The 20,141-nt window shown below is 36.4% G+C and overlaps 1 long non-coding RNA gene across 1 annotated transcript in view; it reads left to right on the top strand.

Annotated features, from left to right (window-relative positions):
* Positions 1–20,141, top strand: part of LOC145529436 (uncharacterized) — a 294,204-nt gene that overhangs the window by 117,975 nt on the left and 156,088 nt on the right. Inside the window, exon 6 of the long non-coding RNA XR_014071225.1 lies at positions 2,873–2,999. This is a non-coding gene — a long non-coding RNA (uncharacterized LOC145529436). The remainder of the gene's footprint in view (positions 1–2,872; positions 3,000–20,141) is intronic.

The following is a 20,141-nucleotide window of genomic DNA, read 5'->3' as shown; positions in this document are numbered from 1 at the left end:
CGTTGCCTTTCTTTGGGATTGAAATGAAAACTAACCTTTTCCAGTCAGTCCTGTGGCCATTGCTGAGTGTTCCAAATTTATTGGCATATTATGTGCAGCACTTTCACAGTATCATCTTTTAGGATTTGAAATAGCTCAACTGGAACTTCATCACCTCCACTAGCTTGTTCGTAGTGTTGCTTCCTACAGCCCACTTGACTTTGCATTGCAGGGTATCTGGCTCTATATCCCTGGAGAATGGATAGACTACTCACTCCAATATACTTGGTCTTCTGTGGTGGCTCAGTCAGTAACAAATCTACCTGCAATGCAGGTGACCTGGGTTTGATCCCTGGGTTGAGAAGATCCCCTGAAGAAGGACACGTCAACCCACTCCAGTATTCTTGCCTGGAGGGCTACTATCCATGGGGTCGCAGAGTTAGACACGAGCCATTAAGCACAGCACAGCATATATATGCATACAAACATATATATAAAGAAGAATATAGCATGTGTTATGAGTACATGAGAGCTCTATTCTTTGAAGGCACCATGTATTTCTTTGGTTTCCCACAACATTCTTACCACAGTATTAGTAGTAATTACCTAAATTAATGCACTAAATTTACATTTAATCTTCTCAAAATAATTGTGTATTTTATTCCACAAATTTACTTCATATATGCTATGTGTGGTAAGCACAAATAAATATATTGGTTCATGGCTTTTCATGTAATATTATCAATGTAGTTTTAAAACATTAACACAGTTATGAAAATGACCTAATAATGATCTTAATATATCTTCCCCTTAAAATGTTATGTATCTATTTCTAAAAGCTCAGTTTTTGAAAACAAGTTTTCATATCCTCAAGCAAATTTGATATAATCATTTTGATTTTAGAAGTGTAATTTTTCAAAGATTTTGTAAATGACCCTTTAGGGGCTTATTCATTATTCATAAGTCTTGGGTTGAACTCATTTTGTGTAGTCAGTAAGATTGACCCTTTTGCAATTAAAGCAAATAGTTCCTCTAGAATTTAGTTTGCAATAAATCATACTTGCAAGTTATTTATACATGTGCAAGGTTAGTGCTACAAATCACTCTTGTTTTTACTCTATATCAAAAACACTTTTTCTCAGAGAAGGAAGGAGAGACGATTATGAATTTGACTCTGTGATAGTACCTAGTATATTAATTATTTATAAGGGTTTTTTTTTATATATATAATTCAGATTTCTGCCTCACATCCTTAAGCATATGTGTGCAGCCATAGAAGCATGAATCACAAGAAAAGCTGCTTATTGTTTTCATTTATCACCACATTTATTTTTTTATCATCTTACACTTCCATCCTTTTCACCTTGAACATCGCTCAGTTTGGGAGGTGACTAGTTTGGTTTGGATGCAAGTGAAACTTTATCACAATGAATGACTCTGCTCCGCAAAGGAATTGATTGTTAGGTCAACTTAGTTTGTTTCCATCCATGTAAGATGAACCAATTAAACAAAAATAGCCTACTATGTGCTTTGTTTAGTGAAAAGGTATTAAGGATGAAAAGGAGAACATAAAGACTCAGCTCTCAGAAACTTTATATATGGTCTCTTACCAACATTTCTGCATCCTTGACTTATGTACTGTCATATATTAAACTTGTTATCTCATATCATGAATAAACCTCTTTAAATGAACAAATGTTTTGAAATAACTTTCCCATCCACATTCCATTAATAGCTAACATTATTGTATTATCAGACACTAACAGATTCTAACTACATGCTTTGCATATATTATTATTTAACCTAAAGAAAAGCTATGAAATAAATCCTCTTGATATCCACTTTTTATAAATGATGACATTGTGGCTTTGATGGATGAGGAAACTTTTGCAAAGTTCCAAAAGTAGCATCATCCTCTGCAATCATATTGACAATGTGTTCTGACCCATGTGCCAAATTCTTAGTCACCGTGGCGAGGTATTTAATCACAATTTCTATTCTATTTAAGTAAGTTTGTTTAAATTGAATCTTTTCCAAAGTTGTTAGCACTAAGCCTGGGATTTTTTTCCATCATCTACAGCATTTATGCATAGCCTAATTTCCAACTACATAATCTGATTAAAGTTCTTGAGAGCAATCTTATATAGCAGATATCATTATCCACAATTTTCAGATGAAGATAAACTGCCTCAGAAACTCTAGGGGTTTTTCCCAATATCAAACAGAAGATCAGTGTCCCAGCTAAAATGTCAGCTTCCATTATTTTCTTCAGTTAATAACTTGAGATTCTTCTATGGCTTTAGTGCATTTTTTGATAAATTTTGTTGAAACATGCTAAATGTGCCTTTCCGTTGGTCATGTACCTTGGCCTATTCTAACAATGTATGTGAATAAACTTGCAACAAGAAGAAGAAATAAAATGGAAATAGTTGTGGTACATAGATTTATCCATCAGCAGAGAGAAGGAGTAGAATAAGAGAGTGTCGGGGCAGCATTTCTCGGGATACCTGATACCACAGCCGAGAGCAAACTAGATATTTAAATTGTCCTGCCTCCATAGGGTGGGCTTCCCTGGTGGCTCAGATGGTAAAGCATCTGCCGGCATTGTGGGAGACCTGGGTCCAATCCCTGGATTGGGAAGATCCCCTGGAGAAGGAAATGGCAACCCACTCCAGTACTCTTGCCTAGAAAATTCCATAGATGAAGGAGCCTGGTAGGCTACAGTCCATGGAATCTCAAAGAGTCAGACACGATTGAGCACCTTCACTGGTTCACCTCCATAGAGAAAGGAACCCCACAAGCTTCTCTCCAAGAGGTGTAAGCTAGAACCCAAAGACACTTTGCTAAAAATAAAATCTGTGCTGAAGAAAGTATTCTTTTCTAAACTACACAGGTTGTATGATGTCAGAGCAGAAAGAGGAGTTTTCCTAGATCACAATTTAGGAATATAGGATTTCTGCTTGAAATGGAAAAGAGAAATATCAAATTCTGTTCTACAAGTATGACAATCATTGATCATGGTAAGTAATACAAAAATATGATCTTCTTCCCTCTCAACCAGCTTTTCTAAGCTTCACCTGCTACTGAAACTTGCTCAGGTACTACAACATGTTCTATGCCATCAATACTGCCTTTGCACAGCAATATAATTTTGTGATGTTTTTCCTCCAACTGGCTGTGCATTCCATACTCCATGTATTCTTTTTACTAGCATATTGTATTACTTCAGGAACATCTAACGTTAGATGTGCATGTCTATGAATATACTATCTTGATTGTACCAGACAATAGGATCTTTTATCTTTTGTTTCTACAATATTTGCTTATACCTGTATATCCAGTATGTACTATTCTCTATTGAAGCGTAGGCAGAAATAATTTTCCATTTTTCGCTACTGGTTCATTGACTGGTCTAATAGGTAAATTGACATAAACAGATTACAGGGGAAAAATAATTTCATGCAGAGAGGATTCCTATAAAAATACAAGACTCAGGAAAGTGACCAAAGCAGGAGGCCTTTATGCCTTTTAGACAAAGAAGCAATACATTTGTGCAAAATTAACAAGACAAAGGGGTTTGGGCTTAGGGGAGTAAGTTAGTGAAAAAGTAGCAACGTTTGTTTATATAGCCTTCTCAGCCCTAAATTCCCTGTCTCTGGTAATAAGGATGCATGCGACAGGGTGACATATTCTGAAATCTTGGAGACATCTTTTCTGGTTCCCTGCCTGTTGTTGTTGTTGTTGTTGTTTAGTCACTGAATCATGTTGTTGAACTCTAAAAAAAGCTTTTAAATTCTTGAGGGAAGGGTTGTGTCTCATTTAGTTTCTTGGCATAAAACATAATCCCTGATATTGAAAGTAGTGTTAGTCGCTCAGTCGTGGCCAACTTCTTGAGACCCCATGGACTACAACCTACCAGGCACCTCTGTCCTTAAAATTTTTCTGGCAAGAATACTGGAGTGGGTAGCCATTCCCTTCTTCAGGGGATCTTCCTCACCTAGGAATTGAACCTGGTTCCCCTGCATTGCAGGCAGATTCTTTACCATCTGAGGCAAACTGATGAATTTAAAACATTTCCAAAATAACAAATTATGATCTTTCCTGCTAGATAGGTGAAGAATTCATTCTGTTTTCGAGAGATCTTTGTATGAAGGGTAAATCGTAATAGCATCTTTCTTCTTTCTACTAGTATTCATATATGAAAAAGAATTTCAGGCAGACGCATGTAGAGGATATGCTTTTGAGTCACATCACAAGGGTAGATTCTGGGCTCAGGGAAGCAATCCATCTGAAGCAAGAAAGTGTTGAGCTATTTATCTAGAAAAACATGCTATTTAGCTAGTCTGAGAGCAGAAGATCACACTCCTTCTACTACAACCACTGATTACAACTTAAGATAACTGACTATGCCCCTCCTAGACTATTCTGGTGAAGTGTGTATCCTAAGGGAATAGAAAGTCAACTGACCAAATATAAGCAAATAATTACAGAAGAAAACTCCTGAGCACCTCTTGTTACCTTGAATCAACCGAGTAGGACTTGAGTTTCAGTCACCTAACCAGGTTAGTAATGAGGCTGCAATGAAACAGTATCTAAGGGAGATACTGGTAATGAGGTGGGAATCAATTTGAGTAATAGACTTAAAAAATGTTTGTTTCTATAATTTTGATCCAAATAAATACTTTAACAGCTAGAGGATATAGTATATAAAATATATTTAAGGTAAAATACAATATAATATATAAGGTAGAAAATACATAATGTAAAATATCTGATAAGTAACATTATTATCATTCTGATAGTTTATAAATACTTTGAATATTAAAAAACGTTAGGTTTTTTTAGAGATTTTATTTTTACTACCTTAACCCTAATTCGAGCTCATTGGAGATGATAGCTGCAACAATCTGATTTAAGTATGCTAAATGTTTTGATTTGAAATTTTAATGAAGTAAGTAATTATTATAAAATATGTTGATTTCACATTGTCCGTGAAAATTACAATGCAACACACAGCAAGCTTTTAACTTAGTGAAAATAGTTTTTATAGTGTCAGTTTATGGCATACCATAAGTAATTGTCTAGGCAACCAATTATATTTTTATTGAGGACGCATATGGTAAAACAACTGAAATAGTCACGTAAAATTTTTATATTGCTTTTTTTTCTCATGGTTTGTGGTATATTTAAATACTAGTACTGCCAAGTTCAAATTTATTGCTATAGCAAGTTCCAAATAGGAACATTTTAACATGCAGGTATGAATATAAAGAAACTATATTGACTGCACAATACAAAATGTGAAAGTCAGTAAAATTTTTAACAAACATGCTTTATTATACTCCTAAATGTGTGTTGCAGAACACAATGGAATTGAAAGCCTAGAAATCACATGAAACATGAAAATGTTCATGAGAGAAAAACCACAAATTATGAAGCATATCTGATAAACAGCATAAAGCTTGAAAGAGAATTGAAGTGAAGTGAAGGTTGTTCAGTCGTGTCAGACTCTTTGGGAACCCCGTGGACTGTAGCCTGGCAGGCTCCTCTGTCCATGGAATTCTTCAGGCAAGGATACTGGAGTGGGTAGCCTATCCCTTCTCCAGTGGATCTTCCCGACCCAGGAATTGCTTTGGGGTCTCCTGCATTGCAGGCAGATTCTTTACCGGCTGAGCTAACAGGGAAGCCCTGAAAGAGGATTAGGGAGGCATCTAATTGCCAGTTCACAGTACTTTAGACTGCAAGCAGCAAACAAAATGCTTTAAAAGTCAAAGCCTTGAAGGTGACAGGATTCCCAGTCACAGTGAAATCTTGGGATGCTGACTGGTCTCAGGCAAAGTGGTTGGTCTGAGCTGTCCCCTAGCTTGATCACTCTCAATGTGTTACGGCTTTCATTTTCAGGCATTCTTGAGCTCACTTCGTCTGCCATGGCCTTTAGCTAGTACTACAGATCCCTTTAAACATTTGTGAAATCCTCTACCCCTTCTCTAGTTGCTGTGCAGTGCAATGGTCACGTTAACCTTTGTGATCAAATGTATTTACTGGTTATGTCTGAAATTTACCTCAGTATAAAGGCTGTGTGTGTGTGTGTGTGTGTGTGTGTGTGTGTGTGTGTGTGTGAATGTGTGAATTAATACTAACATACACTCTTGGGATAATATTTGTAGGACCTTAATTAGGAATACATAATAGAGAGGCAGTTAATTAATAATTGAGGACTCTTAATCAGGAATTCATAATGCATGCACATTCGTGTGGCTGACTGTTGGTTGTCTACTTAATGCCTAGTCTTTTCTACATCCTTATTACCAAAGTCCCCGTTTTGTTTAAGGTTTCAAAGTGCCCAGTTGAGAAAGTTACATTTCCCAACCCCCTTTGCAATTTAGTCCTGTTTTGAGACACAGTTACTGCCAATGAATTTTCTGCTGGGGTTTCTGGGAAAATTTGCTTTCTTGATACAAGGATCACTTATTTTTGTTGTTGTTTATTTATTACTATATTTATTCTGACAGGAATTTCACAAGTGAAACCGTAGGTAAAGCACTACCTTGCAACCATAGATGACTGTGAACATAGATGCCGTTTGCTAAAGATGGTGAAGTAGAAATGAGGAGCCTGGAACATTCCTGGTACACTAGAGCCTCTGTCCCAACCATGGGCTGCCTGCCTTTGCAAGTTTCCTAATGTAAGGAGTCCCTGGTAGTCACATTGCATAACTGAAGTTAAACACAATCCCAAACTGTTCTAAATTGTGCTAATGAACTGGTTTTTACTGTACTTGTCAAGAATAAGACCAATAGTCAATTATTATTCACTAGAAGGAATAAAATTTTACATGTATTCATTTTGGTCTTCTATAAGGAAAAAGCCAGCATTCATTAGCATGCAGATTGATTTCAAAAGGAAGCCATTCAAGTTTTGTCCCCAAATTATCTGTCAACAACTTTCGGCAAATTCATATTTCCTGGGTGGGGAAGAGATCAATCATAGCTGATTACTCTCAGTCTGTATTTTGAACATCTGTGTTTATTTTGTACAGATAATTTAAATTTGAGTAATACTGATGATGATAATAAGTAAAATCACACCTAATATTTGTGAACATTCATATAGGATACACTGTTTTGACATGTTATATAGCTTTACTCTTATAAAACTTAATTTGATAAAATATTTATTACTACAATTTTACAATTAGAGAAATCAAGGGTAAGAGAAGTTAATGACTCACTGTATGTATGCACGCTAAGTCGCTTCAGTTGTTTCCACTTTTGCGACCCTGTGGAATGTAGCCCCCGAGGCTTCTCTGTCCTTTGGATTCTCCAGGCAAGAATACTGATTAGCAACTGGAATTTTTAGGTCCCAAATGATGGAAAGATATAAGAGGTTGATGATATTTTCAAGAACGTCATGAGGCCTTGAAATGGGAGTGATAGCAAGAGGAAATTGATAGCCTAGCATTTCCTCCATAGTTAATATGTTGAGTCAGATTTCATATGCTCATTATTCTAAATTGATTCCAATTTTAAAGTTAGACTATTATTTACATTTGCCCTAGTTCCGGGAGGATTTTGCAGGAGATCATGTGAGCTGATATTTACTGAAAGTTGCTGTTGTTTAGTCACTCAGGCATGTCCAACTCTTTGCAACCCCATGGGCTGCAGCATGCCATGCTTTCCTGTCCTTCACTATCTCCCAGAGTTTGCTCAAACTCATGTCTGAGTCGATGATGCCGTTCAACCATCTCATCCTCTTTGGTTAAAATGAGAAGACTGCAAATATGGTTAATTCACCATACTGTGACAGTAGCTTTCACCTTCATTTTCATTGCAATGACCTGTTTCCATGAATGTTGTTGATGTATCTGGTCAGACTGATCCACTTCTGAAAATGTAAACTCAAATATCCCACCTTCTGAACTCTTAACCCATTTTATTTATGATGTCAAGTTGATCCTCATCCTCATTGAGATATTTAACTTTGTTATTTTTATGCTAGGCTACCAATTTCCTCTTGCCATCACTCCCATTTCAAGGCCTTATGAAGTTCTTGAAAATATTGTCAACCTCTTATTTCTTTCCAGTATCTGGGACCTAAAAATTCCAGTTGTTAATCAGTATAATTTATATTCCTTTTCCACCTCTACACTTACCCTACCCAGCAGATTATTACCTGAAAAGATGAATTGAACAATCGGTAAACCAATTCCTTGAACCAGCTCGATTTTATGGTTTTAAGGAATCTCTGGATTTTTAAATGCCAACTGAATATATCTTTATTTCTGATGATTATTGACTTAGATTTAGTAAAATTAAGCTATTTCCAAACATTTCTTCCACCTTAAAGTTCTGAAACCTTCCCTGGGTCATTGATCTCCCTCTATGACTTCCTGCTAATTTTATTTTCTTCATATTTAAAAAGAAAAAAATAGAGAAAAAAATATAATCACATTCCTTGCCCCACACTCACTTATATATGTACATTCCTTCTCATCTTTATTCTGCAGCATCACATTTCTTTTTATAGCCCCTGGGGTACCATTCTATTAATTACCGAGGAAGAATATGGGAATATTTTATTTAAATACTTATTTTAAATACCTATTGACTCCAATTTCTCTCTGGAATGCACTCTGTCTTTCTTACTCTAAGTAGATGCATTGTTGTTAGCTTGTGTGTTTAATGCTATCTCCTATTCATACTTAAGAATAACGAAATATTATTTTGGTTATGATCATTACACTGGAATGCCCTAACAAAGGTTATTAACATTGTCACACTTTTCAAGATTCTATGGACTAGTGTTACTTGGCTTTGTCCTTTCTTTTTTTTTTGACACACAGTAGAACTTTGCACAGCTAATAATTCCTTCTTCTTGACACTCTCTACTCCATGGTTGGTATGATGCCACTCTTTTCTAGTTCTTTTCTTGCTTCTTTGCTTGTTCTGGAGATTGTAGAAAAAAAAAAACAAAACTGCTCTTCTACCATTTCTTGATAAGCTAGTGTTTTGCTCCATAATCCCTGCTGCTAATCATCCTATTTCTGAAACCTCCTTTTTTACCAGTATGCTTTTCCACATAATCATTTCATATGAATCTTATAATAACATTCTAAATTATTAACTTAATACTTTTATCCTTGATATGCACTTTCCACATTCCATACACAACTTTTTACACTAGTGATATGATATTGTATATTTATAGGTAAGATAACAAAAACTGTGGTAGAAAGCTTAACCTGAAATAGTTCTTTTGTGATCTAGCCTTGAGAAATGTTTTCTAACACCATTTACAGAAGCTTTCCTTTGGAAACTTTTGTTCCAGCTATGCACAATGATTTGCAATTTTCAAAAGTTGTTATGCTCTTGCACATTTATTTGGTAGCATACACTGTCCTCTTCCTGGACTGCCCTTTTTCTTCTCTACCAATCAGGTTAATTCTTATTCTGACCTCAATAGTCAGTGTAAGAACTATGTTTCCCAGGCAACCTTGTACTAAATGAGAGTTAAGCCCTCCTTCAGAGTCTACAGGGATTGCTATCTAGCAATATTATATCTGTTTATCACAATGTTATTTTAATTTTTATGATAAAATTATTAAAAACTAACATGTGGATGCTATTCCAGGCAAACATTCATTTATTAATTTTTCTTAATAATAACTTTGAGAGACAGGTTTGTTAATATCCTGGTATTACAAATAAAGAAACTGAGGCACAGAAAAGGTTAAACAACTGGCACAAGGTTTATGTCTACTACATGGCAGAAGTGGAGCACTGCATGAATGAAGTTTATTCCGTTTTCATATTCCTCAATAAAGAATCTCAGCAGCCAGCTCAGGGAATTACTCGTAGCCAATACCTAATATGCATTTGTTGAATGTTGAATGAGATAGAGGGAATACACCCAAGATATGTCATTTAAGTACTTACTGAAGTTGTTTCATCATGTCTGCTTAATTACTGTTCACTGGAGAGGCATCAAGATTTAAAGTTTAAAAGCTTATGAACAAATTCACATATGGTGAACTCAACAGTTTTTTTTTCTCCTCATATGGGAATGAATTTAGTTAACAGATAGGTGTTTAATTTAGGTATGTAGACAAACATATCAGAAATGATAAGAAAGAATTGAGCAGAAATTTAGAGAAGGTCAGTGCCATCACAAAATAAAATTCCGTTATTTCCTTCTTACAATTCTCCCATCATTTCTTTAACTTCTCGGTGGCGTTATTTTGTAATCTTGGAACCCTTAATCATTTTAATGCTTTGGGTAGACACTTTAAGTACATGATCATAAATCACAGTGAGGAGGTTGAAGCCAGAACATTTTGTTTGTGAGTTTACTGTTGTCAGTGTCATTTTTAATGAGAAGATTCTTCAGTGTGTTTGATATGAAAACAAAGATTCTGAAGGAAATATGAGAAACCTTAGATTTAGCTAAGTTATTTTATACAAAAAAAGTCATATGCACTAGATAAAGAATATTTAAATTTACTTTTTAGAAATGTTTAGAAATAGATTTTCATATGTGTAATTTAACATATCAGCCATTATAAATCATAGTTGTTTTTATAGAAAGACATCATTTTCCTTCAGATTTCTCATCAAGCTTGGGTCATACAGATTATGTTCTTTGATGGCTTTCCTCATCTTTTCCATTTTCTGGAAATGCCACCTTCTTTCCATCTCATACCCTGCTTTTCCAGGCTGCCCTGAAATAACAATCCTAACTGATCCCATCATTTGAGTTTCTATAATGCTTATATTATATAACACTTTGTTCTCTGCCTTGTTTGGTGGATTGTTTAGTCACTTAGCATTTATTGTGCAACTACTACAAACCAAACATGTTGAGATATAAATATAAGTAAGAATATAAATAAATCTTAATCAAGAGGAATCACATTCAAATCAGATATAAGGACCATCACAAGATCCTGAACTTGGACTCTTTGCCATGAATGAATGGGCCTTTTGAGTGGTCTGCCTAGAGGTAGGATGAGTATTTCTCTGTGTGCTTATAGGAGGAAAACTATTTGACTGAGAGGACAGGTTCTTTTAGATGTTATCAACAAAAAGATCTGCCTTTGTATCATCCTTGTTTTTGTGGGAGGATTACACTTCCCTTGAACTCAGACTGGTTGTGCTATTTGCTTTTACCAATGAAATGTGAGTGTGGATGACATGTGCTACTTCTGGACAAGAGCTTTAAGAGCCATCACAAGATTCTGCTATCTCTATTTTCCTTTTTGTTGGGAGTCTGAATATTTATAGGCTGAGGCAGTTTCTTTAGCTTGGATTTAGAAATGACGAAGACCTGGAATGCAGCCATACTTGACCAATAAAACATATTAACATAAATGAGAAATACATTTTTGGTTCTTGTAAGCTAATGATATTTGGATTTGTTATTTCAAAATGAGTTAGTCTGAACTAGATGACAAAGAAATAAGACAAAAATTGTATCATCCGTCCCATCATGAAACTTATAGGCTATCGGCACAGAAAAATTTTAATTCAATAATGACAGCAACAGGGAATTCCCTGCGAGTCCAGAGGTTAGGACTGCACCCTTTCACTGCTGAGTGCCCAGGTTCCATCCTTAGTTGGAAAAGAGGATTGACTAGGATCCCACAAGCTCTGCAATGGTGTGGCCAAAAAGGAAAAAAAAAGCAATAAATGCAAAGTTGTGACTGAAAAGAGTGCTACTAAAAAATCTTGTAAGAGATTTTATTAAGGGAATTTGTACAAGTAAATGGATATCAGAGGAGGTCCCCATAAGTAGAACTTCCCTCAGACCCTGGCAAATGGGTTCCTGCCCAGGTTTTATCCCTCAGTGGACCCAAATTTTGGAACACTTTCCTCAAAAATTTCCAAGTCCCTTTCTGATGCCTGGGACAAGTTGAGGCTAACAATGCCACCTGGATTGCCTCAATGTGAACCAGGATGACATGAGTCCCAGGCCCCACTGTTCCCCTTCAAATTCTTCTATAAATTGATTCCATTTATATTGGCCATGCTACTGCTACTGCTACTGCTAAGTCGCTTCAGTCGTGTCCGACTCTGTGCGACCCCATAGACAGCCCATACTTGTTCTTTCAAATTGACTTCTCTGTTTTTTGCAGTCTCTCAGTGACTTCTTCCTATTCACAGGCTTTCACCATATAATGAAAACCACTGCTGTTTTCCACTACTAAATACCTCTGTTAATTTAAAGTGTGTTGTTACTTAAAAGATTTAAAAATATTTTTTAGCCATACCTTTCAAATATCTCCAAATTTTAACCATCTGAAATTACTCCCTTTTTATCAAGTTATGATTACCCAATTATGCAGATTATTTTACTCATGTCTGTAGATTTTAGGAAGCATCTATTTTGTATACCTTGGCTACACCTGGGCAGGACAATCCCATTAACTTTCTGAAAATTCTCTACTTCAGTTTTTAGAGCCAAGATCCTTTCTCATCCCAGTAACAATTAAAGAAAACTTATTCCTTAGAACTACCTTACTTAGATAGATAGTTGATTCTATTTTTCTTTCACGTAATACTAGATTTTCCTCTAAGAGCTCATTTTATTCGCATATCTTCCGTCCTTTCTTTATTTATGTATTTATTTTTACCATTTTCCATTGTTTATTTTTGGCCTGCTGGATGAAAAGCTCTTTTTTTAAAAAACGGACATTGCTATCAGACTCCAGAAGGAAAAAAAAAAAAAAAAGTGAAAAACACTGACTATTTAACTTCAATTATCTTTATCTGTTCACTGATACCATCATTTGTCTACTGCTTGATATCAGTGGGGCTTCCAGTTATCTTACAACCATTGTTTAAAATATGCACAATGAAAAATACAGAAATATGTCAAGTGGTAGCACTAGGGTCAAGGATATGACCAGAATCCCAAAGACAAGACACAATAATTAAAATAGTTAGCTGTGGCCATCCTGAGTCAGTTCATTTTTGAAACTTGAAACAGTTTAAAATGAGTTTAGGAAGAAAATATGAAGCAGCCATCCAAGGGTTACCAATTTGTACCTGACTTATCATTTTAAAAGATATTAAACCCATAAAACTAGTTCTTGCCCCTCATAGAACATTCAAAATGATATTACAATCTGAAATACAGGTAAATAAATGCATTCTCCATACAGATGGCCATAAATTCTTCATGTGCCTGATTTGAATTAAGTCTTAGACGAAAATTGTTTTAATGTATCTTTTTCTGAAAATCAAATATCAGCCTCAACCAAAGAGCTGCTGCATACAAACCAAGCACTTTGTTCTTTTGGGTACAATATCAATCTCAACTCTTAAAGGTAGCTTCGTTGCATACAATTTGAGACATATGTCAATATTTAACATCTATAACACAGAAATTTAACCTTGAGTAGTAAAGACAAACACTGTAATCAGAAATAATGCAATTGTCTGGTTTAATGAGAAAACCATCATCATGATGACTACTTCAGTATTAAGAGTTTGGTAAAAGAATTTAACTTTATACAAAAGTGGAGGTGCTGGGAAGTAAGTGGAAGTGGTTGTATGTTAAGTGGAAGGGGCAATCAAAAAGGCTGAGTTAGAGCCACTAAAGATTTTTGCCTGAAGAACTGACAAGTGGTAACATGGACATTTGAGGAGATAATGGAAAAAATAATACATGTCCATCTTCCTAAGAAGGGGTAAGCTCAAGAAGAGGGACTCTGTGCAGCGAACACCTGTGCAGCTACGCAGCCAAGCATTTGGGGTGGCTTAGGTCTTATTGGTCAATAGGACCAGAATTTGGGAAGATAGTTTGAATGCAGAACAGAGGATGGCTGAGGTCCACCTTTGTGCCAGTCACCATATCTGAGTACAATGACTTTGGTAGAAAAAATGGATACAGCTTCAGTTTTGCCTTCCAAATCTCATGCAAAGTCTTTTTATGATCATTTCTAACTTAGAATCATAGAGGTGGAGAAAATTTGAGAAACGTAGTTTCCATCTTAACAAAATTGACCCTAGCAATCCAGGAAATAGAGCATGCATTAAGCTTAAAAAAGACTTTAGGTCATTCTGATGATCACTTATACTGTTATTGAAATTGTAAACATTTCCTAACCTTCTCTACTTTACATTGTTGAGAAGAACAATTTTATAACAGCACCAGGATAATTGTACTAACAAGATTATATTCCTCTCCAGGCTCCTCATCAAATAGAGCTGTAACTTATATTTCCATATTTAAATCAAAGAAATTAGTCTACAATTCAAGCTTTCAAAGCACAATTTTAACCATAGAATTCATGCTTAATAGCTTCAGAGTATAATGTTTAACCATGAGGTTGTGGTGACCATGAAACAGAAACTTCATCTTTCATTAGAAATTGTATGGTTTTTTTTGAGTATAAAATATTTGGTATGGGAATTTGTTCAGTTAATCTGTAAATTAGCTCATCAGACTTGTGTAGGTTCTCATTTGAACAGAGGCTATTTTGCCTCTTTCCTAGGACTTTATTAAAAAAAATAAAAAAACTAGTCTCTAACAGAGAAAATTCAAACCCAAGGCAAAGTTTGATTTTATTCCTTATTGGTTTAGCTTAAAATTCATGACTGTAGACCTCAAATAGGAACTTGATGCTGCAGAGAAATCTTATATTTCTCTAGTATAATTATTTCCCACTCCTGAGATTGCTTTATACCTTTAGCTCTATCCTCAATATCCAGTGGCTATACCTCCTCCCTCTTGCCTAAAGGCTTCATCACAGATTGCTTGAGAAAATAAAAGTATTTGGGGAGGAACTCTCTCAAATTTTTAAATCTAAATCTCAGAGACAGCCTCTGTCTGTAATTATGTCCTTCCTGTTAAATGGGAGAATTATTTCAGCTCTCCTTAAAGTCGAAACAGCCCTCTTGCCCTCCAGACTTTAAAACTCTTCTAAATGCTTATTTTATCTCTATTTGTCATTTAAAATTGAACATGACCTCAGTGGAACAAATTATTTCCTCCACCTATGCTTACCCCACGTCCAAGGTAAGAGAAACCCAAGTAAGATGGTAGGTGTTGCGAGAGGTCATCAGAGGGCAGACACACTGAAACTATAATCACAGAAAACTAGCCAGTTTGATCACACGGAACACAGCCTTGTCTATCTCTGAAACTAAGCCATGCCGTGTGGGCCCTCCCAAGATGGATGGGTCATGGTGAAGAGGTCTGACAGAATGTGGTCCACTGGAGAAGGACATGGCAAACCACTTCAGTATTCTTGCCTTGAGGACCCCATGAACAGTATGAAAAGGCAAAAAGATAGGACACTGAAAGATGAACTCCCCAGGTCGGTAGGTGTCCAATATGCTACTGGAGATCAGTGGAGAAATAACTCCAGAAAGAATGATGGGATGGAGCCAAAGCAAAAACAATACCCAGCTGTGGATGTGACTGGTGATAGAAGCAAAGTCCGATGCTGTAAAGAGCAATATTGCATGGGAACCTGGAATGTTAGGTCCATGAATCAAGGCAAATTGGAAGTGGTCAAACAGGAGATGGCAAGAGTGAATGTCGACATTCTAGGAATCAGCAAACTAAAATGGACTGGAATGGGTGAATTTAACTCAGATGACCATTATATCTACTACTGTGGGCAGGAATCCCTCAGAAGAAATGGAGTAGCCATCATGGTCAACAAAAGAGTCTGAAATGCAGTACTTGGATGCAGTCTTAAAAACGACAGAATGATCTCTGTTCGTTTCCAAGGCAAACCATTCAATATCATGGTAATCCAAGTCTATGCCCCAACCAGTAATGCTGAAGAAGCAGAAATTGTACGGTTCTATGAAGACCTACAAGGCCTTCTAGAACTAACACACAAAAAAGATGTCCTTTTCATTATAGGGGACTGGAATGCAAAAGTAGGAAGTCAGGAAACACCTGGCGTAACAGGCAGATTTGGCCTTGGAGTACAGAATGAAGCAGGGCAAAGGCTAATAGAGTTTTGCCAAGAGAACGCACTGGTCATAGCAAACACCCTCTTCCAACAACACAACAGAAGACTCTACACATGGACATCACCAGATGGTCAACACTGAAATCAGATTGATTATATTCTTTGCAGCCAAAGATGGAGAAGCTCTATATAGTCAGCAAAAACAAGACCAGGAGCAGATTGTAGCTCAGATCATGAACTGCTTATTGCCAAATTCAGACTTAAATTGAAGAAAGTAGGAAAAACCACTAGACCATTCAGGTATGACCTAAATCAAACCCTTCTGATTATACAGTGGAAGTGACAAATAGATTTAGGGGACTAGATCTGATAGACAGAGTGCCTGATGAACTATGGACATAGGTTCGTGACATTGTACAGGAGACAGGGATCAAGACCATCTGCATGGAAAAGAAATGCAAAAAAACAAAATGGCTGTTTGAGGAGGCATTACAAATAGCTGGGGAGAGAAGAGAAACTAAAAGCAAAGGAGAAAAGGAAAGATATTCCCATCTGAATGCAGAGTTCCAAAGGATAGCAAGGAGAGATAAGAAAGCCTTCCTCAGCGATCAATGCAAAGAAATAGAGGAAAACAACAGATTGGGAAAGACTAGAGATCTCTTCAAGAAAATTAGAGATACCAAGGGAACATTTCATGCCAAGATGGGCTCAATAAAGGACAGAAATGGTATGGTCCTAACAGTAGCAGAAGATATTAAGAAGAGGGGGCAAGAATACACAGAAGAACTGTACAAAAAAGATCTTCACGACCCAGATAATCACGATGGTGTGATCACTCACCTAGAGCCAGACATCCTGGAAAGTGAAGTCAAGTGGATCTTAGGAAGCATCACTACAAACAAAGCTAGTGGAGGTGATGGAATTCCAGTTGAGCTATTTCAAATCCTCAAAGATGATGCTGTGAAAGTGCTGCACTCAATATGCCAACAAATCTGGAAAACTCAGCAGTGGCCACAGGACTGGAAAAGGTCAGTTTTCATTCCAATCCCAAAGAAAGGCAATGCCAAAGAATGCTCAAACTACCACACAATTGCACTCATCTCACATGCTAGTAGAGTAATGCTCACAATTCTCCAAGCCATGCTTCAACAATACGTGAACCATGAACTTCCAGATGTTCAAGCTGGTTTTAGAAAAGGCAGAGGAACCAGAGATGAAATTGCCAACATCCAATGGATCTTCGAAAAAGCAAGAGAGTTCCAGAAAAACATCTATTTCTGCTTTATTGACTATGCCAAAGCCTTTGACTGTGTGGATCACAATAAACTGTGGAAAATTCTGAAAGTGATGGGAATACCAGGCCATCTGACCTGTCTCTTGAGAAACCTGTATGCAGGTCAGGAAGCAACAGTTAGAACTGCACATGGAACAACAGACTGGTTTCAAATAGGAAAAAGGAGTATGTCAAGGCTGTATATTGTCACCCTGCTTATTTAACGTATATGCAGTGTACATCATGAGAAACGCTGTGCTGGAAGAAACACAAGCTGGAATCAAGATTGCCAGGAGAAATATCAATAACCTGAGATATGCAGATGACACCACCCTTATGGCAGAAAGTGAAGAAGAACTAAAGAGCCTCTTGATGAAAGTGAAAGAGGAGAGTGAAAAAGTTGGCTTAAAGCTCAATGTTCAGAAAACTAAGATTATGGCATCTGGTGCCATCACTTCATGGGAAATAGATGGGGAAACAGTGGAAACAGTGTGAGACTTTATTTTTTTGGGCTCCAAAATCCCTGTTGATGGTGATTGCAGCCATGAAATTAAAAGATGCTTTCCTTGCAAGGAAGGTTATGACCAACCTAGATCGCATATTGAAAAGCAGAGACATTACTCTGCCAACAAAGATCCGTCTAGTCAAGGCTATGGTTTTTCCAGTAGTCATGTGTAGATGTGAGAGTTGGACGGTGAAGAAAGCTGAGCGCTGAAGAATTGATGCTTTTGAACTGAGGTGTTGGAGAAGACTCTTGAGAGTTACTTGAACTGCAAGGAGATCCAACCAGTCCATCCTAAAGGAGATCAGTCCTGGATGTTCATTGGAAGGACTGATTTTGAAGCTGAAACTCCAATACTTTGTCACCTCATGCGAAGAGTTGACTCATTGGAAAACACCCTAATGCTGGAAAGGATTGGGGGCAGGAGAAGAAGGGAATGACAGAGGATGAGATGGCTGGATGGCATCACCGACTCGATGGACATGGTTTTGGTTAAAGTCCAGGAGTTGGTGATGGAGAGGGAGGCCTGGTGTGCTGCGACTCATGGAGTCGCAAAGAGTCGGACACGACTGAGTGACTGAACTGAAATGAACTGATGCTTATTAATCTGCCAGTGTTCCTTGTTCTGAAGTTAGTACCACCATTTCTTCAGTCATTCAAGCCAAAAACTTGGGAGTCATACTTTGCCTGGTTCCCTATTTCCTACTCCAGTGGTTGAATGTGGCTTTGAAAATTATACAGCAGTTTGGATCCTGTTATGTTCATTTTTTTTGGCCAAGTCTATCACTGAACATTAGGCTTAGTCCCAATAACTAGCAAAAAATCATGAATATTAATTTTCATAGGCTATGAATCTGTACAATAATAACTGACTCCTGAATAATGATTGGATTAAAACCTCAGAGCTAAAGCATTTTCAGGTGTATTAACTAGACTTATCTATTTTCTCATGGACACCTACAGGAATGCCTTAAGTGTTTCAGCTCTAGCAAGTGCCCTTCTTCTTTTTGCCTACTTGATTTCAGCCATTTCTATTAGTATATTGGAGTAATACCTAAAACATTGCTCTAGTTCACAGGACCCAAGATAGCCAACTTGTGCAAATTAGTGTTTTCCTGGAAATGTTGGAAAATAGAGCTAGACAATAAGTCCAGTATCTCTCATGGTAGCTAAAACCCTACATACAAAAATAAGAAACTGTCTATATATATATACATATACATATATATATATATATATATATATATATATATATATTGACAGATAGACCAGGTTAGACCAGGTGAAACAGAAAAGAAAACTTTAGGTTTTGAAAAGAGAATGGAATTGAGCATTCTCACAAATGCAAGCAGAAACCAGGAAGGAGACGAGAAATCTGTTGACTTATGAATCCCTGACTCCAACTCTTTCTGAGATCTAGTATGATCCCTGTTGTTGAGCTCTGTGAGATGCCCCTGTATGTTACAACAAATTCTTTTTTAAACTGAGAGTAGCCCAACTAACTCTGTTACTTACATTCAGAAAAATGTTAACTATTGCATGTTCTTTAGATATTCCCTGACTTGCATTTCTAGACTCTAATTCTATAGTTTCTTTTGTTCCTGGGTTTAATTTGGATCTCATGTCAGATTGAAATAAATTTTCCTTCCTTGCTTGCTATGTGTTTTAGTGAAAAAAATCTCATCATTTCTTATAATGGAGTCTATTGCACTATTTATCATGACCTGTTATATTGTGGTCACTTATGTGGGTTTATCTCCTGCAAGACTAAGTCCCTTTCCTGGAGGACAAGGCAATATTTTATCCTTCATTGTATCTAAGCTAGTACCTAGAGTAGGCCTTGGCCCATACTGGTGGATTCAAAATAAAATATTTATTATGTGGTATGTTTGGAATATATAATTTTAATTACAGATATATTAAGGAGTGAAATGTTGGTATTATTTCATTTAATCCAATGAAGTTTAGAATGCGTTCAGTGAACAATATAATATTATTTCCCAGAAAACGACCTATTTATTCTGATCAGGTCACTGCTAAATGGTTTAAGAAGCCATTTATTAATGTGATTTCAATTTATGATTTTAAAAATAAGTCTGAGTGTGCCTTCAACTATAGGCTACATTCCAAGTCTCATTGTAAGAAAGTGATTCATGTATGTCATGCTCTGTAATAACTTTCTTCAATTACTGAATGACTCTGCATTACAGTTTATCATGTGACCAAGCAGTTAATAAACTCCCTAGTTACTGGAAAATTACTAAAATTATATATTAATTCAAAATATCTCCATAATATGAGAAATTTTAAAGTGTAAATTATTTAAAATCATTTTCACCAATTTGGAACAGTAATTAAATTATTTTCATCTCACAGATGATTATGTTTCTCCTTTTGTTATGCCATTTGTCCATCCTTGGATTATGTGATTTAGCATTCTTTTGACAGTAAGATATGTC

Source organism: Giraffa tippelskirchi, chromosome 12 (genome assembly GCF_054371585.1).
Source record: "Giraffa tippelskirchi isolate mGirTip1 chromosome 12, T2T-mGirTip1v1.2.pri, whole genome shotgun sequence".
Taxonomy (NCBI): Eukaryota; Metazoa; Chordata; class Mammalia; order Artiodactyla; family Giraffidae; genus Giraffa; species Giraffa tippelskirchi.
Note: the sequence above shows the minus strand (reverse complement) of the source record. Positions and strands in the feature narration are given on the sequence as shown.